A 20,913-nucleotide genomic window follows, 5' to 3' on the forward strand; every position below is an offset into this window, starting at 1 on the left:
CTGGGAAGGTCTAATTTTGATTGCAAGTGGTTTGAAGAAAAGCCATGGTGGGAAAGGGGGGTTTGGGCCTAGTCGCAGAGAGCATTTTGGCACAATTTAAAATTAGGCCTAGTAGTATTGCATGTTTTTTGGGGGGCTGCTTGGGGGTGTTCTAGATTTTTGGGGGTGGGTTGAGGGGTCTGGGAGCACTGCTGGGTAGGTCTAATTTTGATTTGCAAGTGGTTTGAAGAAAATCCATGGCGGAAAAGTTTTTGTTTAAGCAGTATTGCATGTTTTTGGGGGGCTGTTTGGGGGAGTTCTAGATTTTTGGGAGTGGGTTTATGGGTCTGGGAGCACTGCTGGGAAGGTCTAATTTTGATTGCAAGTGGTTTGAAGAAAATCCATGGTGGGAAAGGAGGGTTTGGGCCTAGTTGCAGACAGCGTTTTGGCACGATTTTAAGTTAGGCCTTAAAGGTCTTAGGAAGGTCTAATTTTGATTGCAAGTGGTTTGAAGAAAATGCATGGTGGAAAAATTATTTTTTAGCAGTATTGCATGTTTTTTGGGGGCTGTTTGGGGGGGTTCTAGATTTTTGGGAGTGGGTTTATGGGTCTGGGAGCACTGCTGGGAAGGTCTAATTTTGATTGCAAGTGGTTTGAAGAAAATCCATGGTGGGAAAGGGGGGTTTGGGCCTAGTTGCAGACAGCGTTTTGGCACGATTTTAAGTTAGTCCTAGCAGTATTGCATGTTTTTGGGATGGTTTTTGGGGGGTTCTAGATGTTTGGGAGTGGGTTTATGGGTCTGGGAGTACTGCTGGGAAGGTCTATTTGTGATAGCAAGTGGTTTGAAGAAAAACCACGGTGGGAAAGGGGGGTTTGGGCCTAGTTGCAGACAGTGTTTTGGCACAATTTTAAGTTAGGACTAGCAGTATTGCATGTTTTTGGGGACTGTTTGGGGGGTTCTAGATGTTTGCGAGTGGGTTTATGGATCTGGGTGCACTGCTGGGAAGGTCTATTTGTGATTGCAAGTGGTTTGAAGAAAATCCATGGGGGGAAAGGGGGTTTGGGCCTAGTTGCAGACATCGTTTTGGCACGATTTAAACTGAGGCCTAGCAGTATTGCATGTTTTTGGTGGGCTGCTTGGGGGTGTTCTAGATTTTTGGGGGTGGGTTGAGGGGTCTGGGAGCACTGCTGGGAAGGTCGAATTTTGATAGTAAGTGGTTTGAAGAAAATCCATGGTGGAAAAGTTTTATTTTTTACCAGTATTGCATGTTTTTGGGGGGCTGTTTGGGGGGTTCTAGATTTTTGGGAGTGGGTTTATGGGTCTGGGAGCACTGCGGTGAAGGTCTAATTTTGATTGCAAGTGGTTTGAAGAAAATCCATGGTGGAAAAGTCTTTTTTTTTAGCAGTATTGCATGTTTTTGGGGGGCTGTTTGGGGGGTTTTAGATTTTTGGGAGTGCGTTTATGGGTCTGGGAGCACTGCTGGGATGGTCTAATTTTGATTGCAAGTGGTTTGAAGAAAATTATTGGTGGAGAAGGGGGGGTTGGGCCTAGTTGCAGAGAGCGTTTTGGTCACGATTTTAAGTTAGGCCTAGCAGTATTGCATGTTTTTGCGGGGCAGTTTGGGGGGTTCTAGATGTTTGGGAGTGGGTTTATGGGTCTGGGAGCACTGCTGGGAAGGTCTAATTTTGATTGCAAGTGGTTTGAAGAAAATCCATGGTGGGAAAGGGGGGTTTGGGCCTAGTTGCAGAGAGCATTTTGGCACAATTTAACCTTAGGCCTAGTAGTATTGCATGTTTTTTGGGGGGCTGCTTGGGGGTGTTCTAGATTTGTGGGGGTGGGTTGAGGGGTCTGGGAGTACTGCTGGGAAGGTCTAATTTTGATTTGCAAGTGGTTTGAAGAAAATCCATGGCGGAAAAGTTTTTGTTTTAGCAGTATTGCATGTTTTTGGGGGGCTGTTTGGGGGAGTTCTAGATTTTTGGGAGTGGGTTTATGGGTCTGGGAGCACTGCTGGGAAGGTCTAATTTTGATTGCAAGTGGTTTGAAGAAAATCCATGGTGCGAAAGGAGGGTTTGGGCCTAGTTGCAGACAGCGTCTTGGCACGATTTTAAGTTAGGCCTTAAAGGTCTTAGGAAGGTCTAATTTTGATTGCAAGTGGTTTGAAGAAAATGCATGGTGGAAAAATTATTTTCTAGCAGTATTGCATGTTTTTTGGGGGCTGTTTGGGGGGGTTCTAGATTTGTGGGAGTGGGTTTATGGGTCTGGGAGCACTGCTGGGAAGGTCTAATTTTGATTGCAAGTGGTTTGAAGAAAATCCATGGTGGGAAAGGGGGGTTTGGGCCTAGTTGCAGACAGCGTTTTGGCACGATTTAAACTGAGGCCTAGCAGTATTGCATTTTTTGGGGGTCTGCTTTGGGGTGTTCTAGATTTTTGGGCGTGGGTTGAGGGGTTTGGGAGCACTGCTGGGAAGGTCTAATTTTGATTGCAAGTGGTGTGAAGAAAATCCATGGAGGAAAAGTTCTTTTGTTTTAGCAGTATTGCATGTTTTGGGGGCTGTTTGGGGGGGTTATAGATGTTTGGGAGTGGGTATATTGGTCTGGGAGCACTGCTGGGAAGGTCTAATTTTGATTGCAAGTGGTTTGAAGAAAATCCATGGTGGGAAAGGGGGGCTTGGGCCTAGTTGCAGAGAGCGTTTTGGCACAATTTAAAGTTAGGCCTAGCAGCATTGCATGTTTTTTGGGGGCTGTTTGTGGGGGTTCTAGATGTTTGGGAGTGGGTTTATGGGTCTGGGATCACTGCTGGGAAGGTCTAATTTTGATTGCAAGTGGTTTGAAGAAAATCTATGGTGGAAAAGTTTTTTTTTAGCAGTATTGCATGCTTTTGCGGTTTGTTTGGGGGAGTTCTATATGTTTGGGAGTGGGTTTATGGGTCTGGGAGCACTGCTGGGAAGGTCTAATTTTAATTGCAAGTGGTTTGAAGAAAATTCATGGTGGGAAAGGGGGGTTTGGGCCTAGTTGCAGAGAGCGTTTTGGCACGATTTAAACTGAGGCCTAGCAGTATTGCATGTTTTTTGGGGGCTGTTTGGGGGAGTTCTAGATGTTTGGGAGTGGGGTTATGGGTCTGGGAGCACTGCTGGGAAGGTCTAATTTTGATTGCAAGTGGTTTGAAGAAAATCCATGGTGGGAAAGGGGGGTTTGGGCCTAGTTGCAGAGAGCATTTTGGCACAATTTAAAATTAGGCCTAGTAGTATTGCATGTTTTTTGGGGGGCTGCTTGGGGGTGTTCTAGATTTGTGGGGGTGGGTTGAGGGGTCTGGGAGTACTGCTGGGAAGGTCTAATTTTGATTTGCAAGTGGTTTGAAGAAAATCCATGGCGGAAAAGTTTTTGTTTTAGCAGTATTGCATGTTTTTGGGGGGCTGTTTGGGGGAGTTCTAGATTTTTGGGAGTGGGTTTATGGGTCTGGGAGCACTGCTGGGAAGGTCTAATTTTGATTGCAAGTGGTTTGAAGAAAATCCATGGTGCGAAAGGAGGGTTTGGGCCTAGTTGCAGACAGCGTCTTGGCACGATTTTAAGTTAGGCCTTAAAGGTCTTAGGAAGGTCTAATTTTGATTGCAAGTGGTTTGAAGAAAATGCATGGTGGAAAAATTATTTTCTAGCAGTATTGCATGTTTTTTGGGGGCTGTTTGGGGGGGTTCTAGATTTGTGGGAGTGGGTTTATGGGTCTGGGAGCACTGCTGGGAAGGTCTAATTTTGATTGCAAGTGGTTTGAAGAAAATCCATGGTGGGAAAGGGGGGTTTGGGCCTAGTTGCAGACAGCGTTTTGGCACGATTTAAACTGAGGCCTAGCAGTATTGCATTTTTTGGGGGTCTGCTTTGGGGTGTTCTAGATTTTTGGGCGTGGGTTGAGGGGTTTGGGAGCACTGCTGGGAAGGTCTAATTTTGATTGCAAGTGGTGTGAAGAAAATCCATGGAGGAAAAGTTCTTTTGTTTTAGCAGTATTGCATGTTTTGGGGGCTGTTTGGGGGGGTTATAGATGTTTGGGAGTGGGTATATTGGTCTGGGAGCACTGCTGGGAAGGTCTAATTTTGATTGCAAGTGGTTTGAAGAAAATCCATGGTGGGAAAGGGGGGCTTGGGCCTAGTTGCAGAGAGCGTTTTGGCACAATTTAAAGTTAGGCCTAGCAGCATTGCATGTTTTTTGGGGGCTGTTTGTGGGGGTTCTAGATGTTTGGGAGTGGGTTTATGGGTTTGGGATCACTGCTGGGAAGGTCTAATTTTGATTGCAAGTGGTTTGAAGAAAATCTATGGTGGAAAAGTTTTTTTTTTTAGCAGTATTGCATGCTTTTGGGGTCTGTTTGGGGGAGTTCTATATGTTTGGGAGTGGGTTTATGGGTCTTGGAGCACTGCTGGGAAGGTCTTATTTTAATTGCAAGTGGTTTGAAGAAAATTCATGGTGGGAAAGGGGGGTTTGGGCCTAGTTGCAGAGAGCGTTTTGGCACGATTTAAAGTTAGGCCTAGCAGCATTGCATGTTTTTTGGGGGCTGTTTGTGGGGGTTCTAGATGTTTGGGAGTGGGTTTATGGGTCTGGGATCACTGCTGGGAAGGTCTAATTTTGATTGCAAGTGGTTTGAAGAAAATCTATGGTGGAAAAGTTTTTTTTTAGCAGTATTGCATGCTTTTGCGGTTTGTTTGGGGGAGTTCTATATGTTTGGGAGTGGGTTTATGGGTCTGGGAGCACTGCTGGGAAGGTCTAATTTTAATTGCAAGTGGTTTGAAGAAAATTCATGGTGGGAAAGGGGGGTTTGGGCCTAGTTGCAGAGAGCGTTTTGGCACGATTTAAACTGAGGCCTAGCAGTATTGCATGTTTTTTGGGGGCTGTTTGGGGGAGTTCTAGATGTTTGGGAGTGGGGTTATGGGTCTGGGAGCACTGCTGGGAAGGTCTAATTTTGATTGCAAGTGGTTTGAAGAAAATCCATGGTGGGAAAGGGGGGTTTGGGCCTAGTTGCAGAGAGCATTTTGGCACAATTTAAAATTAGGCCTAGTAGTATTGCATGTTTTTTGGGGGGCTGCTTGGGGGTGTTCTAGATTTTTGGGGGTGGGTTGAGGGGTCTGGGAGCACTGCTGGGAAGGTCTAATTTTGATTTGCAAGTGGTTTGAAGAAAATCCATGGCGGAAAGGTTTTTGTTTTAGCAGTATTGCATGTTTTTGGGGGGCTGTTTGGGGGAGTTCTAGATTTTTGGGAGTGGGTTTATGGGTCTGGGAGCACTGCAGGGAAGGTCTAATTTTGATTGCAAGTGGTTTGAAGAAAATCCATGGTGGGAAAGGAGGGTTTGGGCCTAGTTGCAGAGAGCATTTTGGCACAATTTAAAATTAGGCCTAGTAGTATTGCATGTTTTTTGGGGGGCTGCTTGGTGGTGTTCTAGATTTTTGGGGGTGGGTTGAGGGGTCTGGGAGCACTGCTGGGAAGGTCGAATTTTGATAGTAAGTGGTTTGAAGAAAATCCATGGTGGAAAAGTTTTATTTTTTACCAGTATTGCATGTTTTTGGGGGGCTGTTTGGGGGGTTCTAGATTTTTGGGAGTGGGTTTATGGGTCTGGGAGCACTGCGGTGAAGGTCTAATTTTGATTGCAAGTGGTTTGAAGAAAATCCATGGTGGAAAAGTCTTTTTTTTAGCAGTATTGCATGTTTTTGGGGGGCTGTTTGGGGGGTTTTAGATTTTTGGGAGTGCGTTTATGGGTCTGGGAGCACTGCTGGGATGGTCTAATTTTGATTGCAAGTGGTTTGAAGAAAATTATTGGTGGAGAAGGGGGGGTTGGGCCTAGTTGCAGAGAGCGTTTTGGTCACGATTTTAAGTTAGGCCTAGCAGTATTGCATGTTTTTGCGGGGCTGTTTGGGGGGTTCTAGATGTTTGGGAGTGGGTTTATGGGTCTGGGAGCACTGCTGGGAAGGTCTAATTTTGATTGCAAGTGGTTTGAAGAAAATCCATGGTGGGAAAGGGGGGTTTGGGCCTAGTTGCAGAGAGCATTTTGGCACAATTTAACCTTAGGCCTAGTAGTATTGCATGTTTTTTGGGGGGCTGCTTGGGGGTGTTCTAGATTTGTGGGGGTGGGTTGAGGGGTCTGGGAGTACTGCTGGGAAGGTCTAATTTTGATTTGCAAGTGGTTTGAAGAAAATCCATGGCGGAAAAGTTTTTGTTTTAGCAGTATTGCATGTTTTTGGGGGGCTGTTTGGGGGAGTTCTAGATTTTTGGGAGTGGGTTTATGGGTCTGGGAGCACTGCTGGGAAGGTCTAATTTTGATTGCAAGTGGTTTGAAGAAAATCCATGGTGCGAAAGGAGGGTTTGGGCCTAGTTGCAGACAGCGTCTTGGCACGATTTTAAGTTAGGCCTTAAAGGTCTTAGGAAGGTCTAATTTTGATTGCAAGTGGTTTGAAGAAAATGCATGGTGGAAAAATTATTTTCTAGCAGTATTGCATGTTTTTTGGGGGCTGTTTGGGGGGGTTCTAGATTTGTGGGAGTGGGTTTATGGGTCTGGGAGCACTGCTGGGAAGGTCTAATTTTGATTGCAAGTGGTTTGAAGAAAATCCATGGTGGGAAAGGGGGGTTTGGGCCTAGTTGCAGACAGCGTTTTGGCACGATTTAAACTGAGGCCTAGCAGTATTGCATTTTTTGGGGGTCTGCTTTGGGGTGTTCTAGATTTTTGGGCGTGGGTTGAGGGGTTTGGGAGCACTGCTGGGAAGGTCTAATTTTGATTGCAAGTGGTGTGAAGAAAATCCATGGAGGAAAAGTTCTTTTGTTTTAGCAGTATTGCATGTTTTGGGGGCTGTTTGGGGGGGTTATAGATGTTTGGGAGTGGGTATATTGGTCTGGGAGCACTGCTGGGAAGGTCTAATTTTGATTGCAAGTGGTTTGAAGAAAATCCATGGTGGGAAAGGGGGGCTTGGGCCTAGTTGCAGAGAGCGTTTTGGCACAATTTAAAGTTAGGCCTAGCAGCATTGCATGTTTTTTGGGGGCTGTTTGTGGGGGTTCTAGATGTTTGGGAGTGGGTTTATGGGTTTGGGATCACTGCTGGGAAGGTCTAATTTTGATTGCAAGTGGTTTGAAGAAAATCTATGGTGGAAAAGTTTTTTTTTTTAGCAGTATTGCATGCTTTTGGGGTCTGTTTGGGGGAGTTCTATATGTTTGGGAGTGGGTTTATGGGTCTTGGAGCACTGCTGGGAAGGTCTTATTTTAATTGCAAGTGGTTTGAAGAAAATTCATGGTGGGAAAGGGGGGTTTGGGCCTAGTTGCAGAGAGCGTTTTGGCACGATTTAAAGTTAGGCCTAGCAGCATTGCATGTTTTTTGGGGGCTGTTTGTGGGGGTTCTAGATGTTTGGGAGTGGGTTTATGGGTCTGGGATCACTGCTGGGAAGGTCTAATTTTGATTGCAAGTGGTTTGAAGAAAATCTATGGTGGAAAAGTTTTTTTTTAGCAGTATTGCATGCTTTTGCGGTTTGTTTGGGGGAGTTCTATATGTTTGGGAGTGGGTTTATGGGTCTGGGAGCACTGCTGGGAAGGTCTAATTTTAATTGCAAGTGGTTTGAAGAAAATTCATGGTGGGAAAGGGGGGTTTGGGCCTAGTTGCAGAGAGCGTTTTGGCACGATTTAAACTGAGGCCTAGCAGTATTGCATGTTTTTGGGGGCTGTTTGGGGGAGTTCTAGATGTTTGGGAGTGGGGTTATGGGTCTGGGAGCACTGCTGGGAAGGTCTAATTTTGATTGCAAGTGGTTTGAAGAAAATCCATGGTGGGAAAGGGGGGTTTGGGCCTAGTTGCAGAGAGCATTTTGGCACAATTTAAAATTAGGCCTAGTAGTATTGCATGTTTTTTGGGGGGCTGCTTGGGGGTGTTCTAGATTTTTGGGGGTGGGTTGAGGGGTCTGGGAGCACTGCTGGGAAGGTCTAATTTTGATTTGCAAGTGGTTTGAAGAAAATCCATGGCGGAAAGGTTTTTGTTTTAGCAGTATTGCATGTTTTTGGGGGGCTGTTTGGGGGAGTTCTAGATTTTTGGGAGTGGGTTTATGGGTCTGGGAGCACTGCAGGGAAGGTCTAATTTTGATTGCAAGTGGTTTGAAGAAAATCCATGGTGGGAAAGGAGGGTTTGGGCCTAGTTGCAGACGGCGTTTTGGCACGATTTTAAGTCAGGCGTTAAAGGTTTTAGGAAGGTCTAATTTTGATTGCAGGTGGTTTGAAGAAAATGCATGGTGGAAAAGTTATTTTTGTAGCAGTATTGCATGTTTTTTGGGGGCTGTTTGGGGTGGTTCTAGATGTTTGGGAGTGGGGTTATGGGTCTGGGAGCACTGCTGGGAAGGTCTAATTTTGATTGCAAGTGGTTTGAAGAAAATCCATGGTGGAAACGTTTTATTTTTTACCAGTATTGCATGTTTTTGGGGGGCTGTTTGGGGGGTTCTAGATTTTTGGGAGTGGGTTTATGGGTCTGGGAGCACTGCGGGGAAGGTCTAATTTTGATTGCAAGTGGTTTGAAGAAAATCCATGGTGGAAAAGTCTTTTTTTTAGCAGTATTGCATGTGTTTGGGGGGCTGTTTGGGGGGTTCTAGATTTTTGGGAGTGCGTTTATGGGTCTGGGAGCACTGCTGGGATGGTCTAATTTTGATTGCAAGTGGTTTGAAGAAAATTATTGGTGGAGAAGGGGGGTTTGGGCCTAGTTGCAGAGAGCGTTTTGGCACGATTTTAAGTTAGGCCTAGCAGTATTGCATGTTTTTGCGGGGCTGTTTGGGGGGATCTAGATGTTTGGGAGTGGGTTTATGGGTCTGGGAGCACTGCTGGGAAGGTCTAATTTTGATTGCAAGTGGTTTGAAGAAAATCCATGGTGGGAAAGGGGGGTTTGGGCCTAGTTGCAGAGAGCATTGTTGCACAATTTAACCTTAGGCTTAGTAGTATTGCATGTTTTTTGGGGGGCTGCTTGGGGGTGTTTCTAGATTTGTGGGGGTGGGTTGAGGGGTCTGGGAGCACTGCTGGGAAGGTCTAATTTTGATTTGCAAGTGGTTTGAAGAAAATACATGGTGGGAAAGGAGGGTTTGGGCCTAGTTGCAGACGGCGTTTTGGCACGATTTTAAGTCAGGCCTTAAAGGTCTTAGGAAGGTCTCATTTTGATTGCAGGTGGTTTGAAGAAAATACATGGTGGAAAAGTTATTTTTTAGCAGTATTGCATGTTTTTTGGGGGCTGTTTGGGGGTTCTTGATTTTTGGGAGTGGGTTTATGGGTCTGGGAGCACTGCTGGGAAGGTCTAATTTTGATTGCAAGTGGTTTGAAGAAAAGCCATGGTGGGAAAGGGGGGTTTGGGCCTAGTCGCAGAGAGCATTTTGGCACAATTTAAAATTAGGCCTAGTAGTATTGCATGTTTTTTGGGGGGCTGCTTGGGGGTGTTCTATATTTTGGGGGGTGGGTTGAGGGGTCTGGGAGCACTGCTGGGAAGGTCTAATTTTGATTTGCAAGTGGTTTGAAGAAAATCCATGGCGGAAAAGGTTTTGTTTTAGCAGTATTGCATGTTTTTGGGGGGCTGTTTGGGGGAGTTCTAGATTTTTGGGAGTGGGTTTATGGGTCTGGGAGCACTGCTGGGAAGGTCTAATTTTGATTGCAAGTGGTTTGAAGAAAATCCATGGTGGGAAAGGAGGGTTTGGGCCTAGTTGCAGACAGCGTTTTGGCACGATTTTAAGTTAGGCCTTAAAGGTCTTAGGAAGGTCTAATTTTGATTGCAAGTGGTTTGAAGAAAATGCATGGTGGAAAAATTATTTTTTAGCAATATTGCATGTTTTTTGGGGGCTGTTTGGGGGGTTCTAGATTTTTGGGAGTGGGTTTATGGGTCTGGGAGCACTGCAATGAGGAAAATCGAATTTTGCCTTGTCATGTGTCCCTACGTGTTCCCCATTATATGTTATATGTGCATGATCGATATGCATATGTTCCCCCTTGCCCAAATAAAGACACAATTATGGTTGTGTCCAACGTTAGTATGCTAGTTTCCAGTCCTCGTGAAAGCAATGAGTATTAGGCCTATGTTGCCAACGTTTTACATTGTGCACGTTAATTCATCGAGTTGTCCCTGTTTCTAGGCCTCATGGGGCCCGGACACCAGATTCAAGCTCCAGTCTCCTGAAAGCACTCCGAGGAGCGATGCAGCCCCTCCCGCATCCCTGACCCTTCGCTTACTTTCTGCCAAGCAGCGCGGTGCCCGGCCTGGCCTGCCTGCCTGTCTGCCAAGAATATGTTATGCCTCTAGTTATCAGTTCAGCTCCCCGGCTTCACATTCCTAAGCTAACGAACCGCATAAACATCTTCAGCTATAGTCTAGTCTTTCTGTCTCCATGCAAGAGAGTTACTCAATTAATATCCATAGAAGATTCATAGTACACGCAATACATGTAGAATATATGCATGCACCAGTCTTAATGTCAAGTAGCCTTTACCCTGATGACTTTTAGATTCTATCAACATGTTCTCCAAACACGAGATATCAGATATGCTATAGGTACATGTCGTCCTGACATCCCAAACTTTAGTCTCCTCTTCTAGTGCAGAAGTTAGAGCCCCCAGCTCTCCCTAGTTACACGTCATGGCCCATTTGCGCGCACCAGTAGGTTAAAGGTTCCAGCTGCCCAGGTAGCCCCCTCCATGTATCCACCCATTTATGACACTTCTGTGACATTTTCATCACATGTCTACGTGCACGCCCTGTGCACGCCTTCTTTGTACGCCCATATGTTCTTATCTTACGTTTGTCACTTGTTACGCCTACTGTATGCAATGCAATTGTACTGTTTTACTATATATACTATGTAATGTTGATGAGACGTTGCAGCTGCCATTCCATTCCATTGCATGCCACTTCATGGTCTTTAGGCTCGAGCCATCCGATTAAAGCCATTCTGACTCAGATATCACGGATCCTGCCTCTTATTTATTGAGCTATCTGTTTTGATTAATGTATAGAAAAATAGTACCGGTAATTAATTATTTATTTACCACATAAAATGGCGCCCGAATAGGGACGAGCCCCTTCCCCACGCGCCGGCGATGTAACGCAGGCCCCCTGACCCTTCTACAGCCGTGACGGAACCTCTACCGTGCACGTGCAGATATTTCTGCTTCAAGTCTCCCTCAGGCCCACGGAGGAGACGGAGACTGCGGTCCGGCATCCAGACGAGGCGGTGAGGAAGGCGGTTCGTCCTGACCAGAGCCCAAGCCGAGAGAGCAAGGTCCGAGGTATCCGGAGGCCCACCTGTAACCGAAGCCCGAAGCCCGAGGCGCATGCGTAGTGCGTAGCAGTAACCAGACGTCGTAGCAGTCCAGTCCGAGGCCTTCAGTTTGCTTCCCGGTGAGTACCGTTGCTGGGGGTATCTAGACGGGTTCATGAATTTGTGCCCGGTCCGACGGGTTTGGGTACACAGATCCGGTCCGACGTGTTCACCTGGGTGGATACGGTATGACGTGTCTCTTTAGGAGACCGGTATGTTCTGTACTGTTTTAGCAGTGCATCCAGTAATTCTAGTAAGTCCGTTCTCGAGAAATTCAAGTATTGTGTTTTTCAATGTATCAGGTAGTATTCTGTTCGAACTGTTATTAATGTGTTCTTGATGTCGTGGTATGAATGATTGTTTTGCTATTTATTTACTGTGTTTATTGTGTATTGTGTTCAAGTTCAAGTACGGTTCAAATATGCCGCTGTTTTCGAAGTTACGTCAGATAAAAACCAGAAAAGGGTTACTCGAAGAATCAGTTCCTGTCCCTCCCAGGGACAGTCCTGGACATTTCATGTATCACAAGCATGGCTTAGATGCCATACTGTATCTAGACTTATGGGTTGATTATACGAAACATCTCGAAGAGAAATATAGATGGCCTGTTTCAGGAACATGGGATGCCGAGTGCATCATGAGAGTAGAAGAAGCATTATGGAAAAAGAAAGCCAGACAATCCCAGAAAGATGCCATAGAGTTATGGCGTAAAGAATCTCATAAAAGAACCGAGAAAGAATTCAGAAAAGCAGAATTAAGTAGAGAATCCTCCGAAAAAGCCCTAGAAAGGGAATTACTAGAAGAAGGTAAACGAGTTAGAGCAGAACAGTCAGACAGACAGAGAAATGCTCTTATTAAAGGTATGTATCCTCTTCTCGCCGAGGGTTTGCCGAAGGCGACCCCGGAAGCACTCCATAATTTACCGCCACCCTTGGTCCCGACTAAGCTGCGTCATAAACCGACTGCAGCTGAAATTTTCCTTTCTTCCTATTTGGATGACACTGTCCCAGAATATGCAAATACAAATCCTACTCAGCCTGTTCAAGTTCAACCTCCTGTTAACAACGTAATTCCTGTGCCTCCAGTCGTTGGTCCTGTCCATGCGCCAGTCCCCCAGGATCAACCCACATTACGTACTCCTACTTTGCCAGTCACGTTACCAGCAGCCGCACATTCAGTATTAGCTGACGATTCCAGTTCAGGAGGAGCAGGGGGAGGTACTCCTATCACCCCGCCTCAAACAAAGCGCCTGACGCTGAGAGATGCAGCATTACAGCGCACGCCAAAGGTGGCTACGTATGAAGCCCTCAAAAAGTTCCTTACCGATTGTAGATATGACCCAGTGCCAGGCGAAGATCACATGATATTATACTCCGTACGTTTACGACGAGTTGCAAACTTCTTGATCACCATATCAGATATGAAAGAACATTTAGACAGAATATATCATTTTGTCCGAACAGGGGAGAACCCAGAAAGTATTCACGAAGCTATGGCACACAGGAAGGTCGAGACTCAAGGCATGATTTTGCAATTTCTGATAAATTGTTTAATAAGAGAACAGGATCGTCCTGATAAAAGTCCAGAAGAGATGAAAGTCCTGACAAAATGGAGTGACAAAATAGCAGACGGAAAACACAAGACACAAAATAGTATAGAGACCATGTACAGAAAGATCCGGAAAGAAATTATAGGTATACACGAGAGAGAGAAAGCAAGAATAGTAGCAGACAAAGAGAATGATTCTTCAGACGAAGATGTAGACACCGAGAATCCCAGCAGAATAGCGTATGTAGGTAGAGCGAGACTTTCCGATAGACACACACGCCTAGATTACAAGAAAGCTTTTCCTCCTCCCGTACCAGAACAGTGTTCTCTTGAACAAGTATTCCAGGCTACCGATAAAGTTCTGAAACTACGAATAGGTTACCATGAACTTAGTACCATGCATGAACAAGAACTAGCCCGATCAGCAATCCGATGGACTAGTGATTCTGCTACGTTTCCAGACGAAGTAGTGGCCCAAAGGTTTCTGAAACTGCCCCCAGCCGAGCAGCGACTGGTGGGTACGTACATGATCCAGCACCTCATCACACTATACGAGAGTCAGCATTCTGATCCAGGTCCCTTATATACTGTATTGAACGAGTTACTCCCAAACAGATGGAAAGGTCTAGGTACCGATCTAATTAGCGTCATTTTAGAACAGCGCCACAAATACAGAACGTTCCCGACTCCGCATTTTGTTCCTGTTTCACCTCCGTTCTACATAGACAGACAGAATCCGTTACGAGAAGTGCATCCAGTTAAGGGAGAGGGAGGTAATCTCGAACGAGTATTTGTTTACACCCCTATCACGAAAATAGAACTACTAGAAATGAAAAAGTTAATACCCTGTCACGATAAAGATCCAGCAGGGTTCCATCGTGAATTAAAGGACATGCTCCGTATGGGAGAATACACGTATCCTGATATCATCAAAATGTTAAAGGTCCTGTTGCCTGCGGGCATATATGAAAAACTTAAGGAAAAAGAATGGGAGGTGGGAGAGAAAAAGATAGACTGGACCGCGTTAGAGACCGAAGATAATATACGAGTCCCAGGTACTGGTCTTGGGGATAAAGCTAAAGAATTGCCCGAACTATTAATACAAGTCTTGCCAAGATTACTAGCCACGAAAAAGGAAGATTGGGATGCCATCTCAGCCTGTAAACAGAAACAAGACGAAGACACTAGTGATTTTTATTCCAGATTTGAGAAATGTTTCATTATTAATAGCGGTCTGAAAACAAGTAGTGAATCGTATCCACATCTTTTTGTTACCAAACTAGTTGAGAATTCTTTACCGCAGGTTAAAAATCGAGTATTGAAAGTCGAGAGTACTTGGCAAGCTAATACCCCATCTCAAATGCTCCAGATGCTACAATATCACCGGAATAGAATCAGGGAAGAGCAAGAACACGAAAGGAGACGTATGAAAGACACGAAAATGAAAGTACTAGTTGCACAGTCTGTTCAACCAGATAGTCAGAAGAGGGGTCCGAATCAGACTAGTCATTCTGCAGCTCCTGTTAAAGGGACATGCAATTACTGTAAACAGCCAGGTCATTATATAAACGAATGTGCAGTTCTGAAACATAACATAGCTACAGGTAAAACGAAAGAGAGACCGCGTCCTCCTAGACAAGAACATGTTCCGCAGAATGCCCAGTCCCCGCAGAACGCACAACAGACAGTAGCAGTACCGCAGCCTATAGCTGCCACACAACACGTTACACAACAGATGTACCAGTATGCACAGTCAGATTATCCAGAATATCAGCAGTATTCATGAAACAGCCTAGAGAGGGAGGTTGGCTTGCCTCTCATCGAGGTTCCTGTAGATCAAGAGGGTCCCTATGTACACAGTCAGGTATTAGGGAAAGACAGAAAGTTTCTGATTGATACAGGGGCAAGTAGGACTACCATCAGTCATGACGAGGTTCCAGGGGCTCCACTCTCAGGCTCAAGAAACGTTTCCCTGGGATTTTCAGGAAAGCCTATTGTTAATGAAATATCGAAACCAGTTTCCCTAGAAGTTGGTCCATTGTCCCGAACTACAGACTTGTTACTTACGAAATCATGTCCTGAAAATTTACTTGGTATTAAAACATTGAAAGAATTAGGAGCGGTAATATGCTGCTCTCCCGAAGGAGTGAGATTGTTTTTACGTGATTTTAAAGGTCATTATGTGTTACGAGATTTTGATCCGAGATTACTGAATGTACCACAGCATTTATGGGTGCAAGGTCCAACTGATGTAGGTTGTATGCACATTACACCCTATCGTGTCACTCTGAAACAAGGTGTTGTTTTACCACGAATCCGACAGTACAAATTGCCACCTGAGGCTGTAGCAGCCTTATCGAAAATTATTAACGAACTCATTGCTCAAGGAGTGGTTGTAGAAACTGACTCCAATGTATGTAATTCTCCTATCATTCCGATTCTTAAACGTACTGATCCAAATGCACCTCCAGTTTATCGATTAGTGATTGACCTTCGAGAACTTAATAAATGTATCATACCCCAGTACCCTGTGGTTCCAGATATCTCTTCCCTATTGACTGCCATTGATTCTGAAGCAGAGTTCTTTACAGTTATTGATCTCAAGAACGCATTCTTTAGTGTCCCCATTCATCCAGACAGCCAGTTTCTTTTCGGATTCTGTTTAAATGGAAGAAGCTATAAATTCACACGAGCTCCTCAAGGTTTCACAGAAAGTCCTAGTATTTACAGTCAAGCACTTAAAAGACAACTAGACAGTATTCACATGCCAACTGACACTGCCCTGCTTCAGTATGTCGATGATCTATTAATTACAGCCCGTACAGAACGTGACTGCGAGCGTGCGTCACTTACAGTCTTGTATTTTCTGGCCGAGATGGGGCACAAGGTGTCCCCTTCCAAATTGCAATTCTGTGTCCAGCAAGTGGTATACCTTGGACACTTACTGTCCAAGAGGGGTAGACAGTTGACACCAGACCGTATCCAGTTAATAGCACATCTTCCACAGCCCAAGACACAGAAGGAGGTACGAGCTTTTATCGGCCTCACTTCTTACTGCAGACAATGGATTCCTCAGTATGCATATCTAGCTAAACCACTGATACAGCTAACGACACAGGAGGCAGCGACATCGACTGTCCTCCCTTGGACCCAGGAACATACATTTGTTTTCAATGAGTTAAAGAAAGCTTTATGTAATGCACCTGTATTAGCGACACCAAACTACAGTAAGCCTTTTACACTTTTTGTTACTGAACGTAATGGTACAGCATTGTCTGTTCTCACACAAGATCAAGCAGGACAACACAAGCCTTGTGCTTATTTCTCTAGCACATTAGATCCAGTAGCCCAGGCTCTGCCTGCGTGCCTCAAGTCAGTTGCAGCCACAGCTCTAGCTATCAGACAAAGTGATTCCATAGTGTTAGGACATTCCCTGACAGTACAAGTTCCACACTCCGTGGAAGTTCTTTTAAACCGAACACAGACTCAGCACTTGACAATTGCACGGTTGACAGGTTATGAACTGACACTGTTTCAGCCACACATAGAAATCAGACGCTGCAACATTTTAAATCCTGCTACACTGTTACCCTCGATTACATCGAATCCCGCCACACATGACTGCGTGGAAGTTATTAACATCATGACAAAGCCAAGACAAGACTTGATAGACATTGCATTACCTGATCCCGACCTGACACTTTACGTGGATGGTTCATGTATGAGAACAAGTACAGGAGAGTTAGTAGCCGCGTATGCAGTGACTACTGAAACTGAAGTCATAGAAACACATCGTATTGACACCCTGTCTGCTCAAGCAGCAGAGCTCATTGCTCTGACCCAAGCCTGCATACGAGCTAAGAATCTGAAAGTAAACATATATACAGATTCACGTTATGCATTCGGAGTCGTACACGACTTTGGAGTACTCTGGCAAGAAAGAGGTTTCATGACCTCTCATGGAGCCAAGATTCAGCATGGCCCCCTCATCCAAGCTCTGTTAGAAGCAATACATTTACCGACAGCCATTGCCATTATGAAGTGCAAAGCACATACGAAAGCTACTGACACCATTTCTCAAGGTAACGATCTAGCAGATCGAACAGCCAAGCTCACAGCTCAGACTCCAGATATTCTAGTTAACACGACAAAGACAGATATTCTAGAACAGACTACTTGTATGACAGTTAAGGATCCTACACGAGATGTACTAGACATACAGACACATGCTACTCCCGATGAAATCAAGAAATGGTCTGAACAAGGAGGGGTCCAGACAGATCAGGGATGGTTGACGAAGGGAAAAGCCACATGGTTTCTCCCCGACTCTATGGTTCAAGTCATTATTAATACCGCACATAGCCCAGCACATTTAGGAGAGAAAGCCTTGTTAGACAGCATCCAGAACCTTTGGTTTAACAAGCATTTACGAGCAGCAGCCGAACAGAAAGTACGTACCTGCATGATATGTTGTCAGTTCAATCCAGGTAAAGGTGTTCCGGTGGAACAAGGTGGATTCCATCCTCCTGACCACCCTTTTGAAGTCCTCCAGATGGATTATATTCAGATGGATCGATGCCGAGGTTTCAAGTATGTCCTCGTAGTAGTTTGCGCTTTGTCCAGATGGACGGAAGCATATCCAGTCCCAGATTACACTGCCGCGACCACTGCCAGGCAGTTGGTTCGTGAGTTTTTTCCCCGCTATGGTTTGCCCAGGGTCGTGTATTCAGCCATTCTCATCCGAACTCATGAAACAAGTATCTCTTCTGTTAGGGTACCAGTGGAAGTTCCATTGTGTACGACACCCCGAGGCAGCTGGCCTCGTCGAGAGACATAATCAGACTCTGAAAATCCGCATTGCAAAGGTTTGCGCAGAAAAAGGCGTAGATTGGATGGTAGCTCTGCCAGTCGCCCTTTTTTACATGAGAATGGTCGCTCACTCCCGTTCAGGTCTGTCCCCTTTCGAGGTTGTTTTCGGTCGTCCCCCAAACATGTGGGGTACACCAATGCCACGTAAAATAACTGATGTTGACAGTAATATGCTGACAGATTACCTGGCTTCCTTGATGTCTGCACTACTCTCTTGTCGTTCACAGGTCGCTGCTGCCTTTCCAGACAACACGCAAGTGAAACCGCACGAGGTCGTTCCAGGTGATTTGGTGTTGATCCGGAATTTTGATCGTTCAAGCCCGCTGGAGCCCCGCTGGAAAGAGCCGAAGCTTGTTTTGATGACCACAAGGACAGCAGTCAAAGTGGAGGGCCGCAAGGGCTGGCTCCACTCCAGTCACGTTAAACGATTTCATGGACTCCGTCCAAAGACTTTTTTCAAGGACTGCCCAGATACTGACTCTAAACTCCCCCTGTTAGAGAAAACTCCGCAGCAGGAGTATAAACTAAAACTGAGGTCTAGCAAGTCTGACAGTTTAATTGTTTAAGTCCCTCTCGGGAGAAGCGGTTAGACAGGTTCCTGACATGTATGAGATAGACCCCTATAGTGAGAGAGTTAGTCGAAACTCCAAGAAAATACGTTATTGTAAAAATTTGCGCAGCCGATGCGTAATCACGTTACTGTTTATGTTGTTTCTGAGTCTTATGGTTACATGCATAAGTTATGTTTTACATGTATATTTTCCTCCTATTGATTCACATGTACATCTTTCTTCTAATGATACAGTAGAGCACACCTTTAGTGAACTACCTCCTCACGAGTTATCTTACAGACTTGCCATGCGCAACAATACTTTTATCCGAATGTTACACTATTCACACCAGACTAGCAATGCCACTAATTGTTGGGTGTGTGGTCGACTCCCCCCTTTCCAGACACCGAAGGGAGTTCTGCCACTCTTTCCCTATCCGTTTTCACGCAATGGTTCGTGTGAAGCATGGTTTACGATAACGTCATCCTCAAACGATAAGTCCCTTCTGAATAGAACGTGTTTCCCAGACAAGGAAGGACTTTCCCATAGAACAGGGTTAGATCTAGAAAATGAAGTATATGATCTAGGTAATTATTCCTCGAATTTCATGGTTTTGAATGTTCAGTCCGAGACTACTCCAGATTTGCCTGCTATTACAGTCCTACCATTGAAAGGCGAATTATGTGTCAGAAAGAATGGTTCAATACATCTAGGACACAGTGATTGTACTACTGTGGTCGAGTATAGTGACAGTGGGAAATCTAATTTCAAAGCCTCACGTCATTCGTATTTTGTGTGTGGTCAGACCGCATATGTACGCCTGCCCCTAGATTGGGATGGAACATGTTACATTGCCTTCCTACTGCCACCAGTTTTCCTAGCCTCATCCGATTATCACAGAAATACACATCTAGTACACGTTAGACATAGAAGGGAGACTGAGTCCCCAATTGTCGATCAAACTGAAACTGCATTAGAACAGTATCAAGACTTCAATAAAGGTTTCTTTTTCTTCATAGGTCCTGTCCAGAATAGTAAGCTAATACGTAGGCTAACCAGAACACTTGAAGCAGTAGTGAATGAGACTACTTCCGCTCTAGGTAACTTAACCGAGGAACAATCTGCTATGAGATTTGTTGTCCTTCAAAATCGCCTCGTCCTTGACGTCATACTGGCCGATAGGGGCGGAGCTTGTAGAGTCATCGGTTCCAGTTGCTGCATTTTCATTCCTAATAACGCACCGTCTGTTTATTCAGCTATAACCAGACTTCATAAAATAGCCCATCAGTTACACCAGAATCCAGGCACCTGGACATGGTCCGGTTGGCTCTGGAGTATAATATCTGCCTGGGGATGGAAAGTATTGTCATTCCTAGGAATAGTGGTAATGATCATATTCAGTTGTTGCCTATGTTTACAATGTGGCCCTGCGATTTGCGGCTTGTGCGCTACCTCTTGTATTCCTAGTCCTAAGTCCCGTCCCAAGAAGATTCGAGACGAGCAAATGATGCTATATGAACAGATAGATGGTATCATGAATATTGATGTTTCCTGAAGAAAACGTAGGGCACAAGGAGGGAATGAGGAAAATCGAATTTTGCCTTGTCATGTGTCCCTACGTGTTCCCCATTATATGTTATATGTGCATGATCGATATGCATATGTTCCCCCTTGCCCGAATAAAGACGCAATTATGGTTGTGTCCAACGTTAGTATGCTAGTTTCCAGTCCTCGTGAAAGCAATGAGTATTAGGCCTATGTTGCCAACGTTTTACATTGTGCACGTTAATTCATCGAGTTGTCCCCGTTTCTAGGCCTCATGGGGCCCGGACACCAGATTCAAGCTCCAGTCTCCTGAAAGCACTCCGAGGAGCGATGCAGCCCCTCCCGCATCCCTGACCCTTCGCTTACTTTCTGCCAAGCAGCGCGGTGCCCGGCCTGGCCTGCCTGCCTGTCTGCCAAGAATATGTTATGCCTCTAGTTATCAGTTCAGCTCCCCGGCTTCACATTCCTAAGCTAACGAACCGCATAAACATCTTCAGCTATAGTCTAGTCTTTCTGTCTCCATGCAAGAGAGTTACTGAATTAATATCCATAGAAGATTCATAGTACACGCAATACATGTAGAATATATGCATGCACCAGTCTTAATGTCAAGTAGCCTTTACCCTGATGACTTTTAGATTCTATCAACATGTTCTCCAAACACGAGATATCAGATATGCTATAGGTACATGTCGTCCTGACATCCCAGACTTTAGTCCCCTCTTCTAGTGCAGAAGTTAGAGCCCCCAGCTCTCCCTAGTTACACGTCATGGCCCATTTGCGCGCACCAGTAGGTTAAAGGTTCCAGCTGCCCAGGTAGCCCCCTCCATGTATCCACCCATTTATGACACTTCTGTGACGTTTTCATCACATGTCTACGTGCACGCCCTGTGCACGCCTTCTTTGTACGCCCATATGTTCTTATCTTACGTTTGTCACTTGTTACGCCTACTGTATGCAATGCAATTGTACTGTTTTACTATATATACTATGTAATGTTGATGAGACGTTGCAGCTGCCATTCCATTCCATTGCATGCCACTTCATGGTCTTTAGGCTCGAGCCATCCGATTAAAGCCATTCTGACTCAGATATCACGGATCCTGCCTCTTATTTATTGAGCTATCTGTTTTGCT

The sequence above is a fragment of the Lissotriton helveticus genome, chromosome 4_1, assembly GCF_964261635.1.
Source record: "Lissotriton helveticus chromosome 4_1, aLisHel1.1, whole genome shotgun sequence".
NCBI classification, from domain to species: Eukaryota; Metazoa; Chordata; class Amphibia; order Caudata; family Salamandridae; genus Lissotriton; species Lissotriton helveticus.